The 13978-nt window shown below is 36.9% G+C and overlaps 1 protein-coding gene across 5 annotated transcripts in view; it reads left to right on the forward strand.

Moving 5' to 3' along the window:
* The first annotated feature begins 47 nt into the window (after positions 1–47).
* The window catches only part of LOC117412948 (methyl-CpG-binding domain protein 5-like), a 49541-nt gene continuing 35610 nt past the window's right edge, over positions 48–13978 (forward strand). For 3 of the 5 annotated variants that reach the window (XM_034021606.3, XM_034021614.3, XM_034924464.2), the window contains exon 1: positions 49–479. The gene's annotated coding sequence lies outside the window, so the exon portion shown is untranslated. Of the gene's footprint in view, positions 480–13978 lie in introns of all 5 variants that reach the window. The other 2 variants (XM_034021623.3, XM_034021632.3) reach the window with 2 other exon arrangements.

A 13978-nucleotide genomic window follows, 5' to 3' on the forward strand; every position in this document is an offset into this window, starting at 1 on the left:
CTCGCCTTGCATGCCGGGACACCCCTTCTACTCCAGGCGGCTGACTGCGGCGCAGGCGCGATGAGGAGCTCCATCTTTCTATCCCAACAAGCCCAGGGAGAGAGCCAGAAGCAGCAGCTGATGGGGAAGCTTTTTATTTTTATTTTTAAAGGGCCAGAACCTCATTTTAACCAGCTCAAACCTGCCGTATCTCAAACCTTAACCTTCCAAGGAACAAAATTGGGGCATAAAAAATGGGAGCGAAGGGCCTTAGACATTTAAATTAGGGAGAAATGCAGAAAGCCCCGCTTTTCTCTCGTCTGCTGCTTCTTCTTGCAAGCAACACAGCCCTCTCCTCTCCCTCTGTCTCTGCTTTGGCCCTGGCTGGAGACATTTCTGAGGAAAGAGACCTCAGTTCACAGACAGAATAAAAACTTCGTTATTTTTCGGTCACTCCTTCGTGATTTTGTTTTCTAATGCAATGGAAAAATATCCAACTGGTAGGTGTAAGACTTAACATTTATTTAAAAGTGATTTTCAGGATCTGTTTATTTGCCTTGGGTACTACTTGATAATGCATTTATTTATCTGTTCTACTAGTATTTGGGTCTGACCGTTTTGTTCGGGTTGGTATTTGGGTATATTGAATGCGAAAGGCCGCTTTTACATAATTTTGACAGCTGTGGTTGTGGTTTATTTTGGTGAAGTTGACAGACGAAGGCCATGTTTATTTATGATCGTTAGAAAAAAAAAAATGCAGAAATAAACCGTTAAAATATATAGAGTATTTTATTCTAAATATGCTGCCGTGTGTTGCGATGGGTGAATCAAGCATCAGAAAACGATTTTGAATACGCCTGTCGATTGATTAAAAAGTTTATCCATTCGAATATTAAAATTAATTGGCGTTTTTACGGAATGTCATGTACATATTTATGACTGATCAGTGACCACTACTGTTGTTTCGCAGTTTGGGTTTCCACTTAAGAGCCATTGGTGGCACCACGGTTGTGTGTGTGTGTGTGTGTGTTAGTGTGTGTGTTAATAACTGGTAGTGGATTACCTGTAAAAACTAGCAACATGACCAGCATTATATTATTGCTGGATATCTTGGTATTTCTATCCAGCATTTATTAACACTTTGTTTTTTTTTAAAGCAAAGGGCCCGCTGTGCATTGTCATGTACATAATTTGCAACTCATATTTGAATAGCGGTTGCTTACTGTGTATTCTTACAGTACTTGTATGTATTATATCTTGGATGTATTGTATAGCGGGTGCAATGATATTAAGAGTATATTCAGATCGACTGAATATACAGAATAAAATGCTGCTCAGAAATATGCATTTTATAGCCATCTTCTGCTATACTATTTAAACCGAGACCTCACTCTTATTGAAGTTTTCTGTAACTTTGTCACACAGTTTGTATCGTTAAAAATTTAGGAGGATTTTATCTTTTCAGTTATGTGTTATTGATACAGTCTTACAAAGCAGTAGCAGTATTACATTCTTTTTGTAGCTTTGTTTAGCAGAAAAGCCAGTGAACTGAAACATGTTGGATTGTTTCTGGTCTCTTGCCAGGAATAATTACAAAAAGGTTCAAATCTTAAACATTTTTTTTAAATGCACCAAAGGAAATATTGCATAACGTTTTATTACCTCCATATATATATATATATATATATATATATAAAACTTAGACTGGAAATGCTGAACCTCTGCAGTAGGCATAATTTTAGAGATTTCTCACCTGATAAAGAACAGTAAGTAAGCTATCAATGGGAACCAACAATCCTTTTGTGCTGTAAGCTATGCGTTTTCTAAAATTTTCATATTGAACTTTTGGATTGTTGTGTCAGTGTTTTAATGTTTATCTGTACACTTATGGCTGGAATGTAAAAGTTTTCATATCCTGATTTTAGGATTGGAAATGGGTTTCAGTTGATGTTTATTGTCATTTACCCATTGCATATAACTGTCAGAAATGAGATACTATAGCTAAATATCTGTAGTGCTTCGTTTATCATTAAAGTGCCATTTGTGTTTTTCCCCTCTGTTGGAGGCTAAAGTTAACTTTTTTAATCTTATGCTTATACATTTAGTTGGCAAGCATTGGTACTGTAGAGGGAAAAAATAAAGGATAGTGTTTTATAATAAATTATTAGGCTGATGTGTTTTTAGTGGCCAATCAATAAAATGGTTAATGTATTCTATCAGGAAACGTTTTTTTTTTTTTTTTTTTAATTGGTAACCTGCTACAGTAACAGGCACTTTTTGTGGGCTGGCAGTTACTTTAACGTTCCCCCTTCAGAACAGCAGGAAAGTCAATTACTATACTACAGTACTGACATATTTTTGTTTTGCATTGTTTTACAGTTATATCTTGCCTAATTATCAAACTTTTTATCCCAAACTGCAACTTGTTTTTCTAAGAGAAGGCATTGCTGTGTACTGGATGTTAAATCTCCATGTTTTTTTTTTTTTTAAATCAGGAAAATAATCAACTACAATTCAAGACAGGCTTTACTACTGTAGCACTGTGATGTCACCATAATGCTACACAGTAACATTCTGAACTTGACTTCTTGAGATCATCCTTGATTGAGGGTGCACCCGTTTCAGCATCTTGTAGGGATAGGCCATTGTCAATTTAAAGAAGCACTTCTCCCTGGAAAGTTCTCCCTGGAAAGAGTTGCTATTTTCCCTTTTATGCTTTTACAGTCAGAGTTCAAATCCTCACCTTGTAAAAAATACTTTCTAAATATCCTTCAGCAGTGCTGCAAAGATGTGTTTTACAGCATTTGCTTGTGTACTGTAGGTATTCAAATGTCCAAAGTGCTTTACAGTAGGTGCACATACAGTACTGTAACAAACAGCAGCACATGTGGACATTATATACATTATGTCATTTCTTTGAATTCATGTGTGCAGCAACTTCCTAAGAAGGTTGCAAAGTGTTCTGTAAGGTACGGTCTCCTACTTTGCTTGAGTTCTGCCCTAATGTGTTTGGCTTCCTAACTGCCCCTAGCCCAATTTGATGAAACTTGAAGTGGACATTTGTACAACAGGTTTCAATTTTGGTAATGTTTGGTATATTGTAAGAGCTTTCTTATTCAGTATTTTTCTTACAAAAAATTGTAAGACTACATTAAGTGCCCCAATATATCTAAATACTTCAGTGCCCCACCTGTTGCTGGATGCGAGACAACATTGGAATGCTTAAAAAGAGTGGCACTTGACAAGAACTCATGCCACCTTTATAGGCTCTAACAGAAATCCCAGACCGGATCTGTAGATCACAGACCAAAAGCAGGCCATCCTAGAGCGACTACTTCATCTCCATCTACCACTTCACACATTTATCGAACTCCAAGATAATCTGTTGAAGTCGCCCTTCTAAATACATAATATGTGCAGTTTTTAACATTAGATGTTGCTGCATTGCAACAGGATAATGGCAGGCATAGGACAGAGACCCAAAACAACACACATTTTTATGAGCTTGTGTTTTATCCTGGATCCCTTGTGATTATGTACTGTAGATTTATTTTTTCATAATACTGATAGCTTGAAATTTGTATTTGCAGCCGTTGCATGGGATGTATACTATTTAACAGAGATACTCTTTCTTTTAGTTCTTGAATATTTTACTGCAGAGTATTCTCTGTTTCTCCTACAGCCTGGCATTACTGTTTTTCTCTATAATGAACACTTCTATACTGCCATACCTACCTGGACAGTAAAAAGATGAGGGAGATGTTTAGCTTGAACTTTATGTTCATCCAATGCTTGGCCTCCTTGGGACTGCCTACAAATGATGCCCAGTGCCAATTGAGCTGAATTGCACAGGGAGCACTGTAGTACTATTCATGAGAGTCAAGTCCCTAATATTGTCTTTTCACCTTATCACAAAAATCATATTGGGCTGGCTCAGCCTAATTCTTCAGGTATCGCCATGCCACAAATTTAAAGTCTTGTATTTTGTTTTAGTTGTGTGTTGTTTCTTACCAGCCTTAAGATTGTAATGCATATGGAGCTGTACATAATGATTTAATTTTGAAACAGAGTAGAGCAGGATTCAAAGGACCATATAACTAATTTCCAACTCTGCAGGTGTCTTCAAAAACTGCACCATGATCCTCTTGCTGATAGTGATTTCTCCACTGAAGAAAGGTCCAAGACACACACGTATGGGATTGCTGGTCAGTCTGCCACGTTCTGCTGTTGATGCACCTTTTAGTGATGTTCCTGTTATAAACTACAAGGTCCTTCAAATTTCCCATCTTGGAACAACTCTGACTGGAATTTGGCACCCATTTTAGTTTTCATACCAGTCACCTGATGCCTGATTTACATCAGCCTGCACTGTGGTACCAGCTACCCTTGGTGAAAATTCAGTAACCCGGCAGTGTATTTTGAGCCCAATAAATCATATTTAGACATAGAGATGTGCTGTACTTTGCTGTACTGTAATAAGATCAAAGGTCAAACTTTGCAGCGTGCTATATCTATTACAGTATGACTGTGCATTCAAGTTGTTTTTTTACATTGCCTCAATGTACTGTAACGGTCAAAGCTACTTTTCTGCTGTTTCTACTCCTCCAACTTCGGGTTGTATTTAACACAGCCAAACTATTACAGTATTGTGAAACTGAAAATGTAGCCAGTTCAAATAGAATTATTGCATGGCTAGGCTGAAATATACTTTCATGTTAGAATGCAAAACTTTGCCCAGCGTGATCAAAACGGCAACTCCAGTATAGCGCTTCCTTTTATTTTTAAAAGTAAGTGAACCCCTGGTTTTATCAGCTCAATTAAGGGGATAATTAGAATCAGGTGTTTAAGTAATTAGGTAGATCTTCAGGGTGAGTTTGGGAGGCCCCACCCTATATAAAGATCAGAAACTTTGTGAGTTTGGTCTTCACCATACAGGTTTGTGGAAACATGTCATGCCACGATCAAAAACAGTTAATGATGCTTATCAGTCTAGAAAGGGTTTGGGGCTACACCAATCCACTGTCAGACAGATAGTCTACAAATGGAGAAAGTTCAAGACCACAGTCACTCTACCCAGGAGCAGTCGTCCTACTAAGATCTCTCCAAGAAAAAAACAGAAAATCATCAAGGAAGTCACAAAGAACCCCAGAGTAACATCCAAAGATCTGCAGGCCACTCTCGCTTTGGCTAATGTGAGTGTTCAGACTCAACTATCAGAAAAAGATATATATAATGGTGTTCAATAATGGTGTTCATGGAAGGAGAGCCAGGAGGAAACCACTGCTCTCTAAAAAGAACATTGCTGCCCGTCTGAAGTTTGCCAAAGAGCACATAGATGATCCACAAGACTTCTGGAGCAAAGTTCTCTGGACAGATGAGTCAACTTTTTGGCCTCAATGAGAAACGTTATGTTTGGCAAAAACCAAACACTGCGTTGGAACAGAAGAACCTCAGTCCAACTGTTGAGTGTAATGGTTTGGGGCTGCTTTGCTGCCTCAGGACCTGTACAGCTTGCCATCATTGACACAACCATGAATTCTGCATTGTATCAGAAGATTCTAGAGGAGAATGTCAGGCCATCCGTCCGTGAGCTGAAGCTGAACCGAAAGTGGGTCATGCAGCAAGACAATGATCCTAAACATACAAGCAGATCTACAAAAGAAGAGCTGCAGAAGAAGAAATTCCGAGTTTTAGAATGGCCTAGTCAAAGTCCAAACCTAAACCCCATTGAAATGTTGTGGTATGACCTGTCGCGAGCTGTCCATGCAAGGAAGCCCTCAAATGTCACCGAGTTGAAGCAGTTCTGTAAGGAGGAATGGGCCAAAATTCCTCAAAACCGATGTGAGAGACTGACCAACAGTTACAGGAAATGCTTAGTTGAAGTCATCTGAAGTTGCTGCTCAAGGGGGTGCCACGAGTTACTGAATCTAAAGGTTGACATACTTTTTCACACATGGATATTGAATGTTGAATCATTTGTGGATAAATAAATGTTGAAAAAGTATCATGTTTTTGTGTCATTTGTTTAATCAGGTTTTCTTGATCTATTATTAGGACTTAGATTAAGATCTAATAACATTTTAGGTTTGAAATATGTGAAAATCCTAAGGGGTTCACAAATGTTCTCTTGGCACTGTGTATGTATATGTGTATGTGTGTGTGTGTATATATGTATATATATATATATATATATATATATATATATATATATATATATATATATATATATATATAAATTAGTTAAAAGGTTTGTTTATCCACCCCCTCTCGCCTCTGCTGATGGTGCCACACATACAGTAACAGACAAGAACCAAACTCGCTTCTCTAAGAAAAAACATTCTTTTGTACTGCTCCCATTGCAGAAGGAAAATGCCTGCTGTCTTCTTTTCTCTGGAAGTAACATCACCCAATCCAATTTTGGGTACTACAATGTTCAGTACATTCTACATTGCAGATTTACACCTTGCGGGTCTACAGATCTAGTAAATGTGTGCTTCTGAACTCAAGTAATTTTTATTTATCAATTAAGGTTGAATCCTTTTCTGCTGTGGTACAGTATGTAGTTGGATTATTTTTTTATGCTGTTACAGAGCTTATTTTGAATGGAAATCCTGGTCTTTTCCTGGTACAATAGTTTTGTTCATTCTAAGAGTAGAAAAATAAGGGATATAAAGTTAGTTGCCTGCTTGTATTCAATCGAGAATCCGATAACCATCCAAGACAGGAGTACCATTACATCTTTGCATACAATATCCCTGGCAATGAGGGTATAGTGGAGATGCCATAATGAATAAATTCACCTTGGTTATGACATTATTTATTGTTACAATCTGATATACTGTAAAGATATGTCTGTCTTCTCCACGTACTGTAAATGTCACGCACTTACATTTTTAAATGTTCATACAGTAGCAGGTGCATAGTATTGTCATGGTAATCTCTTTTTTCATGATACCGATTTGTTCTCATTTTTTATACAACTTGTTAGTAATACTGTATACTTGCTTGCTAAGATATGATGGACAACTAAATCAGTAGAGGAAGGTGCATGGCGGTTTATTGATTTTACTTACTGTATAGTGCAGATGGTTGCAAGCAGTGGGCCAACATCATCTTATGTCAGTGGGTGACGTAGTCTGAGAAGAGTTTTGATGGTCTGTCCAATTCACATCAATATGTCCGTGATCATATTCAAGACCGTCATTAGGGTTAGGCAGTATACTGACTTGATAACCCTTGAAGATGGTCCCTCAAGCACAAGGATTGAGCTGCAGAGCAGTTTGGGGAGTGTCACACTGCTCCTCTACCTGTATCTGTACTAACAGCACAAATCCATATCCTTACGGGTGCACTGCTGTGTTGTTTGTCTTTATATTATATACTTCGGCCTATATTTTAGCCTTGACAGGTTCTCATCTGCTCTTCCTATGGTAAAGATCTGACATTAACTCTACTGTATTATTGGGTTAACTTCCTAATATTCTTTACTACAGTAGATGGAAATGAGTTATGTAAGTCTTGAATGTCTGTCCTTTCAGATAAGCTAATGGTGAGTCAGCTTTTGGATTTGTGATTGGCTGCTGACTTATAGCAAAGCTCTTAGAGCCAACATGTACTGTAATACTGATCATTTTAAAAGGAAAACAGAAGCTGTATAATACAGAAATCTGTTCAGGTAACCTGATTGTTTGTACTATCAAAGCCTGGAAAACTATAAGCTTATATTTCATGATTGCTGAAATAAGGGCTACATATAGGACATTTTGAGATCTATGAAGTGATGGTAATATTAGATAAGATTTACTGGAAATATTTTGTTAGCTATATCTACTTTAAAAAGCAGGTTCTTACAAATGTTGATCCTGTTGCAAATGAAATTCTTGTTAGATAAGGGAATATTTTCTGAGCCTAGGGTGTTTCAGAAAATCCTGGGTGACGTAATGAGTTTAAGGTATATGCCTACATACTATTGACACTCTATACTGTACAGTACCTACAGTGCTACAGTAGTGTAGCCTGCAGATTTGTTTTCTTGGAGAGTCATACTGTATTTTTATTTTGAAGCTACAAATTATATAATGTATATATATATATATATATATATATATATATAATGTGTGTGTGTGTGTGTGTGCGTAATATGAATATAAATCTTTTCTGTTTTTATTTAAGCTTTTCTTATGAGTACTTGCTGCCAGATTTGTGTCTGTAGTTTTAGATTGACAGTGATGATGACAACACTGGTTTGGTGGTTGAAGCTACAGTAAGAGGATTTAAAAGACTTTCCAGCACTTTTCTTTTTGCCTGGCAACGCCAGTTTTACCTGCACAGACTACTAATGTGCCCTGCATTGTTTATAGAATGAATTAACCTGGCACCCATCAATAATTAGACATTATGATGCATTTTAGTTACAATGCATTCTTTTAAAGGCCTGATAGTCTCCTTAAAATAGCAAAAATATTCTCTGTACAGTAGAAAGACTTGGAAGTGGGACATGACCTGACAATAACATGGACTACTGTAACTACTGTTCACTGCCAAATGTCGAGGCTTTTGTTTTGCTTAAATATAGGCTAATATTGTTTGTACTTGTGGTCGTTTTCTGTTTTTAACACAGCCTTCTGTAATCTGGCTCAACAACATTAAAGTTGAATCCGGTATCCTCCACAATTGAAATTGGTTGCATGCATGCCGTTTGCAATCATCGCAATAATCAACCATGTGATGTTTTCAGCCTGAATTAACGCATTTCCTAATATTTCGCTTGTATGTCTGGGCCCTACCTCCTCCATGCTAGATGGGCACCAATATCGATATCGCGATATCGTAGCAATAAAAAAAATTCACGTACACTTGCAGAGACATACTTTGCTAATACTGCTAACAATACAAATGCAGTATAATCAAGTTTATTTTATATTAAGATGCAACAAAACCCTATACATATCAATCATTGTTAGTCTCGTAGGCAAAAACCACACATAAAGTATTTAACCGTTTTATTCCATTTATTGGCGTTTTTCTTTTTCTAAGAACCAGATTTAACAAATTAATTTAAAATATTCAATAGCTACAAATCAAGAAAAACAACAAATCCACAACCTGTTTACCCTCTCTCGTGTGCTCATCTCCCGTTTCTTCACCTGTTTCCTCTTACCGACCAATCCCTTACCAGAAACTATAATCCTGTTTTCAAAAAGTGCGCGCATCAACTAATTAAGAAACAGGACTGTCTTTTTTCTTTGTTTTAAAGGGATACAGACCTAAAAACAATCTCAACACAAACAAACATAATACACAGGAAAATAATATAATAATAAATAATAAGCACTATTGGGATTATTTTAAGATGTACGCATGTGTCACTGGTTCATTTCATTTTTTCCATGTGATTACTTACACTATTAGAAAGGTATTTTTAAAATGTGAACTGTTATAAATTAGATGTACTTTTAAAATATCAAAACACATCACAAAATAATGCAACATTCAGCATGACAGCATAGGCTACTTAATACATTTAGATTAAATTAATTGCGGACTGGCTAGTCTGCGTTGTGAAGTACAGTATATAAATATTTCAGTTTTGAGGTAGCTGATGATTGCATGGAATAGTAAATGGATATTAAGATACTAAGTTAAAGTAAGTTATTGCGTTTTTATGTAAATATCTGTTAACGTCTGTATGCATTTCATATTGCAATTGTGTTATAATAGTTTTCTGTATTTTGGAAGACTTATTTAGACGATATTATCAATATCGAAATACATGCACGATATCGATATACAATTTTCATATCTGCCTAGTTTAACTGCCGTGCAGTGTTACGTGTAATGGCCTTTGAATTAAAATGACATTACAGTACAGTATTTTACTGTCAGGACTACCCCACTGCATTTAAGCATCTGTGGCTTACTTATTTTCTGTTGCGATGCAAATCTCACAGTTTTTCATTAAACAAGGATGCAAAGCGCCTCCTCACCGCGCCGCACCGTCTACATGCATATCACACAATAACACAGCTCTACTCAGTATGTATTCAATGAATGTGTATTCACTTTATTGAAACACATTTTCACTAACAGAGAACATAAAAAACATACCTGCACAATGCAGTGGCGCAGTCACGTTTGATTACAAACAATGCAGTTTTTCCTGCATCATTGCACTATCCACTCTGCGTATATAAGAACATAAGAAAGTTTACAAACGAGAGGAGGCCATTCAGCCCATCTTGCTCGTTTGGTTGTTAGTAGCTTATTGATCCCAAAATCTCAACAAGCAGCTTCTTGAAGGATCCCAGGGTATCAGCTTCAACAACATTACTGGGGAGTTGGTTCCAGACCCTCACAATTCTCTGTAAAAAAAAAAAAAAAAAAAAAAGTGCCTCCTATTTTCTGTTCTGAATGTCCCTTTATCTAATCTCCATTTGTGACTCCTGGTCCTTGTTTCTTTTTTCAGGTCGAAAAAGTCCCCTGGGTCGACATTGTCAATACCTTTTAGAATTTTGAATGCTTGAATCAGATCGCTCTGTAGTCTTCTTTGTTCAAGACTGAATAGATTCAATTCTTTTAGCCTGTCTGCATATGACATGCCTTTTAAACCAGGAATAATTCTGGTCGCTCTTCTTTGCAGTCTTTCTAGAGCAGCAATATCCTTTTTGTAGCGAGGTGACCAGAACTGAACACAATATTCTAGGTGAGGTCTTACTAATGCATTGTAAAGTTTTAACATTACTTCCCTTGATTTAAATTCAACACTTTTCACAATATATCAGAGCATCTTGTTGGGCTTTTTTCTAGCTTCTAGATGAAGACATTTCTGAGTCAACATAAACTCCTAGGTCTTTTTCATAGATTCCTTCTTCAATTTCAGTATCTCCCATATGATATTTATAATGCACATTTGTATTGCCTGCGTGCAGTACCTTACACGTTTCTCTATTAAATGTCATTTGCCATGTGTCTGCCCAGTTCTGAATGCTGTCTAGATAATTTTGAATGACCTGTGCTGCTGCAAAAGTCATTCAAAATGAATGACCTTTGTATATGTATATGTGTAAAATGAAGACGGAACAGAATGCATTGTACAGATGGCGTTTACATTTAACAAACAAATTTAACTGACACCTTCTGCTGCAGCAAACCACAACTCAGCTCCCGCTATTTATATGAACAATGTTGCAGGACTCTTGCAGTGTATAATGCTAGAGACCTCGCTAAGAAGACACAACAAATATTTAAATTAGTCTATTGCGGCTCTTTTCATCAACATGTTTTTTCTTAGTACATACGACAAAATGTATACTTTGTGAATTGTCGCATCGCAAATGCAAATTGCAGTATGTTTGCGCTGCGACTGGCCCATCTTAGTACATCTACCCCTTTGTTGAAAAGGTATTTCATTTTGAGTTCCTGCTACTGATGAGGACATTGTGCCTTCATTTAGAAATGTACTGTAGATGGAAAAGAATGTTCAGTAGAAAAAAAAAAACCACACCTTTTAATTCTTAATGTATCCTGTAAATAGTGGGAGTTTCCTGTAATTTCAGCACAATCTGGAAATAATTTGACTGGCTTTGCATCGCTGTACTACACACTTTGAGGTGAAGGCTGATGATTCATGTTGGATATCTAAGCTTTTTCTAGATTTGCTGTGAACATATTGGTATAAAGTGAGAAATCAATTGTGAAAGTGAAGATTCTCTTTGTACTTTTTAAATTTCTCTTTTTTAAGATCAGTGCTCACCGAGTTTCCTGCTATTCTACTCTACTGGCTGTACTTTGGATTTAGAAGGCATCGTCAAATAAACCCTTTGTATTTTTTATTGTTTAGTGTTGGGTCAATTTCTGAGAATTTATACAAAATGTAAATTGCCTACAGTATTTAAACTAGCTTAATTTGAGTGTCTGAAAAATGTATGCCGTACAGGCCACATTTCTCTATTTTTGTTGGTAATTTTTTATATTGTATTTGACTGTTACAAAGAAAAGGCTACAATACTTCTTTGTAGTATCTAGTACAGACGTGCTCAAATTTGTTGGTAACCTTACAGCTCATTGAAATAATGCTTAATTCCTCATGAAAAGTGATGAAATTAAAAGCTATTTTATCATGTATACTTGCATGCCTTTGGTATGTCATAGAATAAAGCAAAGAAGCTGTGAAAAGAGATGAATTATTGCTTATTCTACAAAGATATTCTAAAATGGCCTGGACACATTTGTTGGTACCCCTTAGAAAAGATAATAAATAATTGGATTATAGTGATATTTCAAACTAATTAGTTTCTTTAATTAGTATCACACATGTCTCCAATCTTGTAATCAGTCATTCAGCCTATTTAAATGGAGAAAAGTAGTCACTGTGCTGTTTGGTATCATTGTGTGCACCACACTGAACATGGACCAGAGAAAGCAAGGAGAGAGTTGTCTGAGGAGATCAGAAAGAAAATAGACAAGCATGGTAAAGGTAAAGGCTACAAGACCATCTCCAAGCAGCTTGATGTTCCTGTGACAACAGCTGCAAATATTATTAAGAAGTTTAAGGTCCATGGAAGGAAGAGGAGAATTGACCCCAGATTGAACAGAAGGATAGTGCAAATGGTAGAAAAAGAACCAAGGATAACTGCCAAAGAGATACAAGCTGAACTCCAAGGTGAAGGTACGTCAGTTTCTGATCGCACCATCCGTCGCTTTTTGAGCAAAAGTGGGCTCCATGGAAGAAGACCCAGGAGGACTCCACTTTTGACAGAAAAACATAAAAAAAGCCAGACTGGAATTTGCTAAAATGCATATTGACAAGCCACAATCCTTCTGGGAGAATGTCCTTTGGACAGATGAGTCAAAACTGGAGCTTTTTGGCAAGTCACACCAGCTCTATGTTCACAGACAAAAAAATGAAGCTTTCAAAGAAAAGAACACCATACCTACAGTGAAACATGGAGGAGGCTCGGTTATGTTTTGGGGCTGCTTTGCTGCGCCTGGCACAGGATGCCTTGAATCTGTGCAGGGCACAATGAAATCTCAAGACTATCAAGGCATTCTGGAGCGAAACTTACTGCCCAGTGTCAGAAAGCTCTGTCTCAGTCGCAGGTCATGGGTCCTCCAACAGGATAATGACCCAAAACACACAGCTAAAAGCACCCAAGAATGGATAAGAACAAAACATTGGACTATTCTGAAGTGGCCTTCTATGAGTCCTGATCTGAATCCTATCGAATATCTATGGAAAGAGCTGAAACTTGCAGTCTGGAGAAGGCACCCATCAAACCTGAGACAGCTGGAGCAGTTTGCTCAGGAAGAGTGGGCCAAACTACCTGTTAACAGGTGCAGAAGTCTCATTGAGAGCTACAGAAAATGTTTGATTGCAGTGATTGCCTCTAAAGGTTGTGCAACAAAATATTAGGTTAGCGGTCCCATCATTTTTGTCCATGCCATTTTCATTTGTTTTATTATTTACAATATTATGTTGAATAAAAAATCAAAAGCAAAGTCTGATTTCTATTAAATATGGAATAAACAATGGTGGATGCCAATTAGTTTTGTCAGTTTCAAGTTATTTCAGAGAAAATTGTGCATTCTTCGTTTTTTGTGGAGGGGTACCAACAGATTTGAGCATGTCTGTATAAAGGCCTATTCCGGCAACTTGACGATTTTAAAATTCAAACAATTATTTGAGGCAACTAAATATTTATTTATCTTTTTATTATATATATATATATATATATTTTTTATTTTTTATTTACATTTTCAGTGTAGTGGGACCTCACTTTGCTTTAATAACAGCTTGCAATATTTGTGTCATGCTACACGCCAATGTGCAAACGTCTGGTTCAGTGCTGTTCCATGTTTCCGGCAGGTTTTTCCATAGTTCATCCTTAGATTTAACAGTTCTTCCCTTCATCCTGGAACCTAGTTAATTGCACAAATGTTCAGTGGGATTGAGGTCTGGTGACTGGGGGCCAGTCTTTCATCCAGTCCACTTTTTTTTTTT

Source organism: Acipenser ruthenus, chromosome 10 (genome assembly GCF_902713425.1).
Source record: "Acipenser ruthenus chromosome 10, fAciRut3.2 maternal haplotype, whole genome shotgun sequence".
NCBI lineage: Eukaryota > Metazoa > Chordata > Actinopteri > Acipenseriformes > Acipenseridae > Acipenser > Acipenser ruthenus.